Source organism: Trichechus manatus, unplaced genomic scaffold, assembly GCF_000243295.1.
Source record: "Trichechus manatus latirostris isolate Lorelei unplaced genomic scaffold, TriManLat1.0 scaffold00071, whole genome shotgun sequence".
Lineage (NCBI taxonomy): Eukaryota > Metazoa > Chordata > Mammalia > Sirenia > Trichechidae > Trichechus > Trichechus manatus.
Window position 1 is genome coordinate 10,735,033 of NW_004444007.1, and position 13,065 is coordinate 10,748,097.

A 13,065-nucleotide genomic window follows, 5' to 3' on the forward strand; every position below is an offset into this window, starting at 1 on the left:
GTTTGCAGTTTTCTTCTTCTCGCTTGCTTTCCTTTTGTGGAAAATCGATACACTAAAGAAGGTCTCAGATGTTCTGTGGAGGAAAGGATTTCTTTGGTTCTTGATCAAACTCAGTGTTTGAGAGTTGAAATTACAGTGCTTTACAGAGATAATGTAAGTCTGCCATTTGATAGCACCACCTCAAGAGCAAAAGAGAGTATGGAGAGTTGTTAAACTTTCAGAATCATACGAATCATTAAATAGAACTGAATTGTAATATAGAATATTGGTAGCTGGAGGAAGGTGGAGAAATATATTTGTTAGGGTTCTTTTGCTTACAAGTGTCGTGACTCCAGACCTAAAGGTTTTAAGCAAAGGAGTGGTCTTTGTAAACTCCCATAATCAAATCACAGAAAGGCAATGGTGGAGCTGACTTTAGAGACAAGTAGATCCAGAGACTTGAACACCATCAAGAAATCTGTTTCTCTCCTCCCTTCTCTCATCTCGGCTTCTGCCTTGGTACTGTACTGGCCTCTTTGTCACCAGATCTTTTACATGGGAGGGGACATGAGGACAGGTGGCTCTAGGCCACATCCTTTAGACTAGACTTCCAAAAGGAAAAGACATATGTCTGCCAGTTTCTATATTAAAAATCCCAGGGAAAGGTTTAAACTGGTCCTGTTTGAGTCACATGCTTGCCATTGGCTTTTCCTGTGGTCAGGTAGATGGAGTGTTGTGGTTGGCTCCCTCACCAGAATTACATGACATGTATATAGTGGTTGTTGGAGCCATGGTGAGAGAGGAGCAGTTTAACAAAGCAAGGGTGGGAGCGCACGATGTTACCAAAAGAAAGAGGAAAATATGCTGGACAGCCACAAACAAGAGATAGTCACTATACAGGGTAAAGGACTGTTAGAAATGTTCCTCTTCACATTGAGTTTAATTCCAGATACATTTTACATTTAAAATGCATGCTCTCAGCAAAATAGAAATAAAAGGGGAATTCCTCAACAAAATAAAGGGCACTTATACAAAACCAATGGCCAATATCATTCTCAATGGAGAGAGACTGAAAACATTCCCCTTGAGAATGGGAACCAGGCAAGGATGTCTTTTATCACCACTCTTATTGAACATAGTGCTGGAAGTCCTAGCTAGAGCAATAAGGCAAGAAAAATAAACAAAGGGCATCAAAATTGGTAAGGAAGAGAAACTATCCCTATTTGCAGATGATATGATACTATACATAGAAAACCCCAAAGAATCTACAAGAAAGCTGTTGGAACTAACAGAAGATTTCAGCAAAGTAGCAGGATACAAGATTAACATGCAAAAATCAGTTGGATTCCTCTTCACCAACAAAGAAAACCTCGAAAAGGAAATCAGGAAATCAATACCATTTACAATAGACCCCAAGAAGATAAAATACTTAGGAATAAATCTAACCAGGGACGTAAAAGACCTATACAAAGAAAACTACAAAACACTACTGCAAGAAACTAAAAGAGATATACATAAATGGAAAAACGTACCAGACTGATGGATAGGAAGACTCAACACTGAAAATGTCAACACTGCCCAAAGCGATGTACAGATACAATGCAATCCTTATCCAAATACCAATAGTGTTCTTTAACGAGATAGAGAAACTAATCACCAACTTTATATGGAAAGGGAAGAGGCCCTGAATAAGTAAAGCATTACTGAAGAAGAACAAAGTGGGAGGCCTCACACTACCTGATCTTAGAACCTACTATACAGCCATGGTAGTCAAACAGCCTGGCACTGGCACAACAACAGACACATAGACCAATGGAACAGAATTGAGAACCCAGACATAAATCCACCCATCTATGAGGAGCTGATATTTGAAAAAGGGTGAAAATCTGTTAAATGAGGAAAAGACAGTCTCTTTAACAAATGGTGCTGGCATTACTGGATGTCCATCTGTAAAAAAAAGAAACAGGATCCTTTCTTCACGCCATACACAAAATCTAACTAAAAATGAATCAAAGACCTAAATATAAAACCTACAATGATAAAGATCATGGAAGAAAAAATAGGGACAATGCCAGAGGCCGTAATATATAACATAAATAGAATACAAACCATAGCAATGCACAAACATCAGAAAAGAAGCTAGATAAGTGGGAGCACCTAAAAATTAAATACCTATGCTTTCGAAAGACTTCACCAAAAGAGTAAAAAGAGAATATACAGACTGCGAAAAAATATTTGGCTACAACATATCCGACAAGGGTTTAATCTCTAAAATCTACTTCAACACCTCAACAACAAAAAGACAAATACTTCAATTAAAAAATGAGCAAAGGATATGAACAGACACTTCACCAAAGAAGAGAGGCAGCTAGCTGAAAGGCAGCCAGCACACACATGAAGAAATGCCTGCAGTCATTAGCCATTAGAGAACTGCAGATTAAAACTACAATAAGATACCATCTCACCACGACAATACTAGCACTAATAAGAAAAAAAAAAAAAAAACAGAAAATGATAAATGTTGGAGAGGTTGCAGGGATTGGAACTCTGATGCATTTCTGGTGGGAATGTAAAATGGTACAACCACAATGGAAAATGATATGGCACCTCCTTAAAAAGCTAGAAATAAAACTACCATATGATCCAGCAATCCCACTCCTAGGAATACATACTGGAGAAATAAGAGCTGTCACACCCATGTTCATTGTAGCACTATTCACAATAGCAAAAAGATGGAAACAACCTAAGTGCCCATCAACAGATGAATGGATAAACCAATTATAGTACATACACACAATGGAATACCATGCAATGGTAAACAACAATGATGAATCCATGAAACATCTCACAACATGGATGAATCTGGAGGACATTATGCTGAGTGAAACAAGTCAATCATAAAAGGACAAATATTGTATGAGGCCTCTATTATAAAAACTTAATAAAATGTTTACACACACAAAAAAATTTTTTTGATGGTTACAAGGGTGGGGGTGGGGTGGGGAGGGCAAATCACTAACTAGAGAGTAGACAAGTGTCAACTTTGGTGAAGGGAAAGACATCACACAATATAGCAAAAGTTAGCACATCTTGAACAAGGCAAAGTCACAGAAGTTTCCTAGACACATCCAAACACCTTGAGTGACTGAGTTGCTGTGGCTGAGGGCTGGGGACCATAGTTTCGGGAACATCTAGGTCAATTGGCATAACATAGTTCATAAAGAAAATGTTCTACATCCCTTTTTGGTAAGCAGCATCTGGGCTCTTAAACTCTTGTGAGTGGCCATCTAAGATACACCTACTGGTCCCACCCTGTCCAGAGCAAAAGAGAATGAAGAACACCAAAGACACAGGGAAAATACTTGCCCAAAGGACTAAAGGACCACACAAACCAAAGCCTCCACTAGCATGAGACCAGAAGGACTAGATGGTGCCCGGCTACCCCCAGTGACCACTCTGACAGGGATCACAATAGAGAGTCCCGGACACAGCAGGAAAAAAATGTAGAACAAAATTGAAATTCACAAAAAAAGACTAGACTTACGGGTCTGACAGAGACTGGAGGAACCCCCAAGACTATGGCCCCTGGACATCCTGCTAACTCAGAACCGAAGCCACTCATGTAGCCCACTTTTCAGACAAAGATTAGACAGGCCTATAAAACAAACAATAACACACATGAGGAACATGCTTCTTAGTTCAAGCAAATATACTAGACCAAATGGGCAACTCCTGCCCGAAAGCAAAATGAAGGGACAGGAAAACTGGACAAATGGACATGAGGATCCCGGGGCAGAAAGGAGGAGAATGCTGTCCCATTGCAGGGATTGCTACCTATGTCACAAAACAACACATGTATAAAGTTTTGAATGAGAAACTAACTTGAGCTGTAAATTTTCACCTAAAGCACAATACAATTTTTTAAAATGCATGCTCCATGGATTTGGGTTTCTGCCAATTTTCAGTGTGTCATAAGCACAAAGGAGACAATATTTAGTAGTTAGCATTTAAAGGACATCTGTCTACATCTACCTTACCTGTAGAGAGATGACTATGGTCTGGCAGCAGAAATGATTTAGCTATTATAATTAAACTCTCAGAACCTTGAATTTCCAAACAGAGCAGAAATACTGTATAGGTGAATCATCTAGGAAATGTAAGCAGAAATATTAAGATTATGTAATAATAAAAGCCCATTTTTAACACTGAAATTACTTCAGTAATTTCAGATTTATTTTTTCATTATCCTTTGTGTGATAGGATTGAAAATCAAATGTCCCTACTTAGTAATTATGCTTGCAAGTTGTATTCTCTGAGTTTTTTTTTTTTCTTTTTACTAGATTATTTCTTAATTTATGGATTTCTGCCTTCTCTACTGGGTTTTGCCAAATAAGTTAAAAGGATTTACTTGATTTTGTTAAATAAATTAAAGTGCCAGATATTTATGTGTTTGTGATGGAAAAGTCTTACATTTCATGTCAGGGATTCAGGTCATTACTGGAATATTTGGAGCCAGAGAGAACTGAGTTTGAATTCTGATTCTGTCACTTATTAGCTCTGTGACCTTGGGCAATATTATCAACTTCTCATCTATAACACAGGAATAATAAGAGCTGTCTCTTGGAGTCAACGAAGAGTTCAATGAGATCATATGTGAAGAGGTTCTTGGCAGGTAATAGGCCAAAATAAATGCTAGTTTCTTCTTCCTTTCTCCTAAACAGGACAAAAATGCCTTTAGTTAAGCAAATAGTTATATTTGGGAAAAACTATTCCTTTACATCAAACATTAGCTAAAGTTTGAGCAAATGCACAAAGATAGCATCTAATGCCTTGTGCATGAAGACGGTGAGTAAATTATGATCTTATGATAGATATTGATTCTCTTTTGTAGTGTGCTGACCACCACTCATCTGTCAGTTTGTCGTACTGTGGTGGCTTGTGTGTTGCTGTGGTGCTGGAAGCTATGCCACCAGTGTTTCAAATACCAGCAGGGTTACTCATGGTGGACATGTTTCAGTGGAGCTTCTAGACTAACACAGACTAGGAAGAAGGACCTGGTGATTTACTTCTAAAAAGTGTGGCCAGTGAGAACCTTATGAATAGCAGTGGAATATTGTCTGATATAGTGCCGGAAGATGAGTCCCCCAGGTTGGAAGTCACTCAAAACATGACTAGGGAAGAGCTGCCTCCTCAAAGTAGAGTCGACCTTAATGATGCGGATGGAGTAAAGATTTCAGGAGCTTCATTTGCTGATGTGACACGACTCAAAATGAGAAGAAATGGCTGCAAACATCCAGTGCTCAGTGGTTGCAATAATGGGCTCAAACACAGCAATGATTGTGAGGACGGGGCAGGACCTGGTAATGTTTCATTCTGTTGTACATAGGGTTGCAATGAGTTGGAACTAGCTTGATGGCACCTAACAACAGTGTGCTGAATTTGCTCAAAATAAATTATCTAAAAAAATCATGAAAAAATGAATAATAATGAGATAATATGCAATATCTACAAACTCTATGAAAAATTAATGTATATTGGCAAATATTGTTGTTGTTAGTTACTGTAGAGATGGCTCCAACTCATGGTGAGTCCATGTATAATAGTACCAGACATTGCTGGGTCCTGTGCCATCTTCATGATTGTTGGTATATTTGAGTCCATTGTTTTGGCTATTGTATTAGTCCATCTCATTGGGGGTTTCCCTTGTCTTTGTTGACCCTCCACTTTACCAACATGATGTACTTCTCCAGCAATTGACCCCTCCTGATGACACTTCCAAAATAACAAAGTTGAAGTCTTGAGCAATATTTGATGGTCCATAGGGTTTTCACTGGCCAATTTTCGGAAGTAGATCATCCAATCTTTCTTCCTAGTCTGTCTTAGTCTGGAGGCTCCACTGAAACCTGTCCCACCATGAGTGATCTTGATGGTGTTTGAAATATTGGTGATATAGCTTCCAGCATCATAGCAATGTATAAGCCATCACCGTACATCAAACTGAGAGATGGCTGGTAGATTGGGAAATATACTGTTATTAGTATTATTGATGATGAAAATAATGCTGCTAAAAAGAAAAACAGTCAAAGTATAAACAAGATGAAACACATTTTAAGTTGTAAACTATCCTGATTTCACAGGCAGGGAAACAGAAGATGGAAACATAAGTGATGTGAAAAAGTGGCATGGTTATCCATTCTATTTATAATCATTGATCAGGGTGACCTGCAGGCCCTGTCTTTGTCAAGGTTATTTTAGTGATAATAAAATGTTCTTGGCAGTGCTTTAAGGGCAGTTTGGTGAGGTATCAGGTTGGCAGATGGAAACGGGCCTGCAGAGTGCAGGACAGCTGAGTCTGGGCTGAAGATAAAGGTTCGGGCATCATCAGCTACAGCTGCCAATGGAAGCCATCCTTGAACGAAGTCACGGCATGTTCATAGGATTATAGTCACCAGTAGGGAGGCTGGAAACAACTCCTGTTGATCATTTTCTAGGGCCCAGGCTCGAGAAGGTCTCTGTATTTGCAAAGTAGACCGTAAACACATCCTTTTATGATCCTGAAGGACAGAAACAAATATGGAGCAATAACAGGCCCCTTGCCCTCTAGTCCAAAGACAATACTTCAAGAAAGAGGAAGGCTTTACAATCTGAGTCAGAATGTCAAGAAAGGGCAATATTTTCCTAAAAATAGCAGGATACAAAATATGGGAGGTCTCATCACAATTGTTGCTGTTAGTTGCCATTGAGTTGACTCCAGCTCATAGTGACCTCATGTATAACAGAATGAAACGTTGTCCAGTCCTGCGCCTGTGCCATCTTCATGATCATTGCCATGTTTAGTCCATCGTTGTCACTGTTGTGTCAATCCATCTCATTAGGGTTTTCCTTGCTTTTGCAGACCCTCTATTTTAATTGAAATGTGAAATGTACGAAGCATGAATCTAGGAAAAATGAAAGTAGTCGAAAATGAAATGGAACACCTAAAGATCAATATCCTAGGCATTAGTGAGCTGAAATAGACTGGTATTAGTCATTTGGAATTGGACAATCATATGGTCTACTATGCCAGAAATGACAAAATGAAGAAGAATGAAGTCACATTCATTGTCAAAAAGAACATTTCAAGATCTATCCTGAAGTACAAGGATAGTGATAGGATAATATCCATATGCCTACAAGGAAGACCAATTAATACAACAATTGTTCAAATTTACTCACCAAGCACTAATGGCAAAGATGAAGAAATTGAAGATTTTTACCAATTTCTGCAATCTGAAATCAATCAAATATGCAATCAATATACATTGATGATTACTGGTGATTGGAATGCGAAAGTTGGAAACAAAGAAGGAGGATCAGTACTTAGAAAATATGGTGATAGAAATGACTCCGGAGATCGCATGATAGAATTTTATAAGACCAATGACCTATTCTTTGGAAATACCTTTTTTCAACAACATAAATGGTGACTATACTTGTGGACCTTGCTGGATGGAATACACAGGAATCAAATCAACTGCATCTGTGGAAAGAGATGATGGAGAGGTTCAATATCATCAGTCAGAACAAGGCCAGGGGCTGACTGTGGAACAGATCATCAATTGCTCATATGCAAGTTCAAGTTGAAGCAGAAGAAAATTAAAACAAGTCCATGAGAGCCAAAGTACAACCTTGAGTACATCCTACCTGAATTTAGAGATCATCTCGAGAATAGATTGGACACATTGAACACTGATGACCAAAGACCAGATGAGTTGTGGGATGACATCAAGGACATCATACATGAAGAAAGCAAAAAGTCATTAAAAAGACAGACAGAAAGAAAAGACCCAAATGAATGTTAGAAGAGACTCTGAAACTTGCTCTTGAACTTAGAATAGCTAAAGTGAATGAAAGAAATAATGAAGTAAAAGAGCTGAACAGAAGATTTCAAAGGGTGGCTTGAGAAGAAAAAGCAAAGTATTATAATGAAATGTGCAAAGACATGAAGTTAGAAAACCAAAAGGGAAAAATACACTTGGTATTTCTTAAGCTGAAAGAACTGAAGAAAAAGTTCAAGCCTCGAGTTGCAATTTTGAAGGATCCTATGGGCAAAATGCTGAATGACACAAGAAGCATCAAAAAGGAGACGGAAGGAATACACAGAGTGACTGTACCAAAAAGAACTGGTCGATGTTCAACCATTTCAGGAAGTAGCATACGATCAAGAACCAAAGGTACTGAAGGAAGAAGTCCAAGCTGCACTGAAGGCATTGGCAAAAAATAAAGCTCCAGGAATTGACAGAATACCAATTGAGATGTTTCAACAAACGGATGCAATGCTGGAGGTTCTCACTCGTCTAGGTCAAGAAATTTGGAAGACAGCCTCTTGGCCAACCAACTGGAAATGATCCATATTTGTACCTACTCCAAAGAAAGGTGATCCAACAGAATGTGAAAATTATCAAACAACATCATCAATATCACGAGTATTAATTTACTTCAGCAAGTAAAGTAAAATTTTTCTGAAGATAATTCAAAAATGCTTGCAGCAGTACTTCGACAGGGACCTGCCGGAAATTCAAGCCAGATTCAGAACAGAACGAGGAATGAGGGATATCATTGCTTATGTCAGATTGATCTTGGCTGAAAGCAGGGAATACAGAAATATGTTAACTTGTGTTTCATGAACTATACCAAGGCATTCAACTGTGTGACTCATAACAAATTATGGATAACATTGCAAAGAATGGGAATTCCAGAACACTTAATTATGCTTATGCAGAACCTGTACATAGACCAAGAGGCAGTCGTTCGAACAGAACAAGGGGATACTGTGTAGTTTAAAATCAGAAAAGGTGTGCATCAGGGTTGTATTCTTTCACCACACTTATTCAATCTGTTTGCTCAGCAAATAATCCAAGAAGTTGGGCTATATAAAGAAGAATGCGGTATCAGGATTGGTGGAAGACTCATTAACAACCTGTGATATGCAGATGACACAACCTTCCTTGCTGAAAGTGAAGAGGACTTGAAGCACTTACTGATGAAGATCAAAGACTACAGCCTTCAGTATGGATTGCACCTCAACATAAAGAAAACAAAAATCCTGACAACTGTACCAATAGGCAACATCATGATAAACAGAGAAAAGATTGAAGTTGTCAAGGATTTCATTTTACTTGGATACACAATCAACACCCATAGAAGCAACAGTCAAGAAATCAAACAATATGATACTGCACTGGGCAAATCTGCTGTGAAAGACCTCTTTAAAGTGCTGAAAGCAAAGACATCACTTTGCAGACTAACATGCTCCTGACCCAAGCCATGGTATTTTCAATTGCCTTATATGCATGTGAAAGCTGGACAATGAATAAGGAAGACCTAAGAATTGATGCCTTTGAATTATGGTATTGTTGAAGAATATTGACTATACCATGGATTGCCAGATGAACAAACAAATCTGTCTTGAAAGAAGTACAGCCAGGATGCTCCTTAGAAACGAGGATGGTGAGACTTTGTCTCAAGTATTTTGGACATGTTCTTAGGAGAGACCAGTCCTTGGAGAAGGACATCACGCTTGGTAAAGTAGAGGGTCAGCGAAAAAGAGGAAGACCCTCAAGGAAATGGATTGACACAGTGGCTGCAACAATGAACTCAAACATAGCAAAGATTGTGAGGATGGTGCAGGACTGGGCAGTATTTTGTTCTCTTGTACATAGGGTCGCTATGAGGTGGAACCGACTTGATGGCACTTAACAATGCTAACAACTGCTTTATCACTGTTTACAGTAGTCGTGGAAGTTGTATTGGGGAAATGGAGCAGGCAAGAAAAGTAGAGCGTAAGGAACACATTGTTTCCCCCTGAAAGAAGTGTCACCCCTTCACTATCCTGTTTATGTATCAATTATTTCTTAATCACTCATAGCCAGGTTGTCCTTACTTTTTAGTGCTATTTACTTGAAGCAGTTAATATGTTTATGAAGAATGTCTGATTACTGGCTTTTAAGTCACATTCCAGATCCCCTACATCACCTTGATAATAACACACCTGTCGGCGTGACTCACACAGCACGCACCCTCTAGATCTGTCACGGCTGCTGTTCAAACAGCCTCCACAGCCATCTGCCTTTATGCTGATATGGTTGTGTCATAAAACACTGTAGTGTCTCCAGCTCCTGCTTCCCCATGCTCCACCCGGCTCCACTTTCTTTTGGCCTGGCCCCTTGTCAAGCCTCTGGAGGCCTTCTCAGCTCCCAGGACTGTCTGGCAGGTGTTCTGCCTTCATTCTGTTGGCCCAGCCTGTGACTGAGGAGCCAGAGAGGGCTAGGGCCAGCTTGAGTCAACGCCATCCCCACGGCTTCAGTGCCTTGTTTAAAAGTTTTATTACGTGGGAATGGTGTGGCTCAGGGGTTTGGGAAAAGGATGGTAAACGGTGCCTCAGGGTCTCGGCACTGAGCTTGGGAGTCTCCCGACGTTGGCCAGAATCCAGCCCTGCTGGGTAATGGCCAGATATTATTAGCAGTTGCAGGCCATGTGAAGGGGTGTGAAATGAAACTGGAGTCTTCAGATCCCAATGAACAAGTGTGGTCCCATGTCTGATAATGTTCTAACATATGTCAGGCACAGCAGAGAAGCCAAAAATAAAATTGCTTTGGACGCCATAGATCCTTTTTCCCAGAATAAAGGCCATGTTAGAGGAAGGAAATACTAGGGGTCCTGGGGGAAGAAATAAATAATGCGAGTTTAATTTATTACAATAAACTAAGTCCTCTTGGATAAGTAAAGTTTAATAAGCTACTGCTGGATTATAAATCTTCTGGCGAACTGACTAGTCTAAAAGTACTGCTTTTTTGTATTATGACCAAAATTCAATAAATCTTTAATTGGGTTTATAAAATCACAGAAGGTTTTGAGAGTCACACTTTACCTGATGTATATGCATATGTCAAAACTTTTGATCTTGACATATGCATATACCTGGCCAAGAATCAGGTGTACGCGTGCACGTGCGTGCGCGCGCGTGCGCGCGTGTGTGTGTGTGTGTTCCATGAGACTTTTCCTTAACCAAGCACACTGTATCAATAATGTCCACTTCTTATTTGCTTTTATAAAAAATAGGATATCTGATCTATTATGTATGGTGACTTCTAATGATAATCATCTAAAATATTTATGTGTGTTTTTCGTATGGAGCCCTGGTGGCCCAGTGGTTGAGAGCTATGGCAACTAACTAAAAGGTTGGCAGTTTGAACCCACCAGCCGCTCCTTGGAAACCCTATAGGGCAGCTCTACTCTGTCCTATAGGGTTACTATGAGTCAGAATCGACTAGACGGCAATGGGTGGTATATTTCTAGGCTAATTCTATCATAGTTATATTATTGTTATTTTAATGCTATTATGATACATCAGGTAATTCACTACTAGTTTTTACAACCTTGTTTGTTCTGCCAAATGCTGTTTTTCTAACAGTAGCTAAAGTACAGAAAAATGCTGGAAGAATATATTCTAAATACTTACAGTAGATATTTCTAGATTGAGCTGGAGATTATAGGTGACTCTGATTTCCTTTTGTATTCTTTTCCGTATTTTCCAAATATTTCCACAATATGAGTAGTTTATATTTGTTGAATGCTTTCTCTGTGTCAGGTTCTGTGCTAAGTCTTTTATGTTTACTATTATATAATATCCTCACAATACCCTGTAAGAGGAGCCCTATTATTATCCTCACTTCACATATGAAGAAGCTAAAGTTTAGAAAATCAAATAAATTTGTCCAAAGACTCAAAGGTACTGATACCAGAACTTGGGCTATTAACCACTGTGATAGACTTTGATAAACTTCATTTCTTTTGTAATCAGAAACACACACACAATTTTTATTCTAAAAATGAACAACAAGCGCCACTATTGCATTTACCATATAATTTGCATGACAAATATTAAGTGTACACCCAGATATCCAGGCACATGTATTCAGGTTACAGCCTAACAGCTGATTAAGGGGGGCGGAGGGGGGGATAAGGTTTACTTAAACTGAAGCTCACCATTTTTAATCAGCTTAAAAATGTTGTTTGATCATGATGCCCACTTCTCTGAAATTTAGAAATACATTAGAAAAAGGGAGTTAGGAAATAAGCATAGAAATTATTCAAATAATGAAAAATAAAACTTTAGAAAATGACAACTTAAATTGAGTTGTTTTTGTTTTTATTATATTTTATTTTATTTGTTTCTTGCCTGAGGAAGAAAAGCTTCAAGAAGATTAAACCACAGTTTTGAAACAAAGGAAGATCTATGGTGTGGTTAGTGGCAAGCAGCTGTTCTCCAATCTCAAACCACATTTGGAAAATTATGTTCAGTTCTGGGCACCACATTTTAAAAGAGACCTTGATCAACCAGAGTGTGTCAGATATGGGTGAACATGACGGGGTAGACCTAGAAACAGCGACAGATAAGTCACAGTTGCCAAAATTTTGGATGTTCCAGGGAAAAAGCCTGAGGGGGATAAAAGATTCTGGTCCAAAGCTATGAAGATGTGTCATGCTAAAGAGGGATTAGACTTGTTCTGTATCATGCCAGAGGGCAGAATTAAGACCAGTGAGAACACATGTCAGTTCAATATAAAAAGAAATTCAGAGCCTAATAGAATAGGCTGCAAGTAAAGTAATGAAGGTCCCTGGGAATAGTCAAGCAGAGAGGAAAATGTATAGCGGAACTTATTTGTAGTTGAGATGGTAGTTTTTTTTTCAGATGATTTTTTAAAAATGGAAGGCAACTTCTTTTAGAGAATGATTTGGGGGTCTTTTTCTCAAAAACCAATGATACGCCTTGTGATGTGTAAAGTTGTGGGTCAGCTTGGCTGGGCCATGATTCTCAGTGGTTTCTCAGTTATAATGTGGTTTGGCAGTCAAGTAATGATGTAGTCAACCTGCATGATGTGATCTGATGTGATCAGCCAGTCAGTTGCAAGGGGAGTTTCCTTGGGGGTACGTGCTGCATCCAATATATATATGCATGTTCTGGCAAAGCTCACTTGCTTGCTCTAGATCCTGCATCTGGCTCATCATCATCTGACCTCTGGTTCTTGGAGCTTGAGCCAGCAG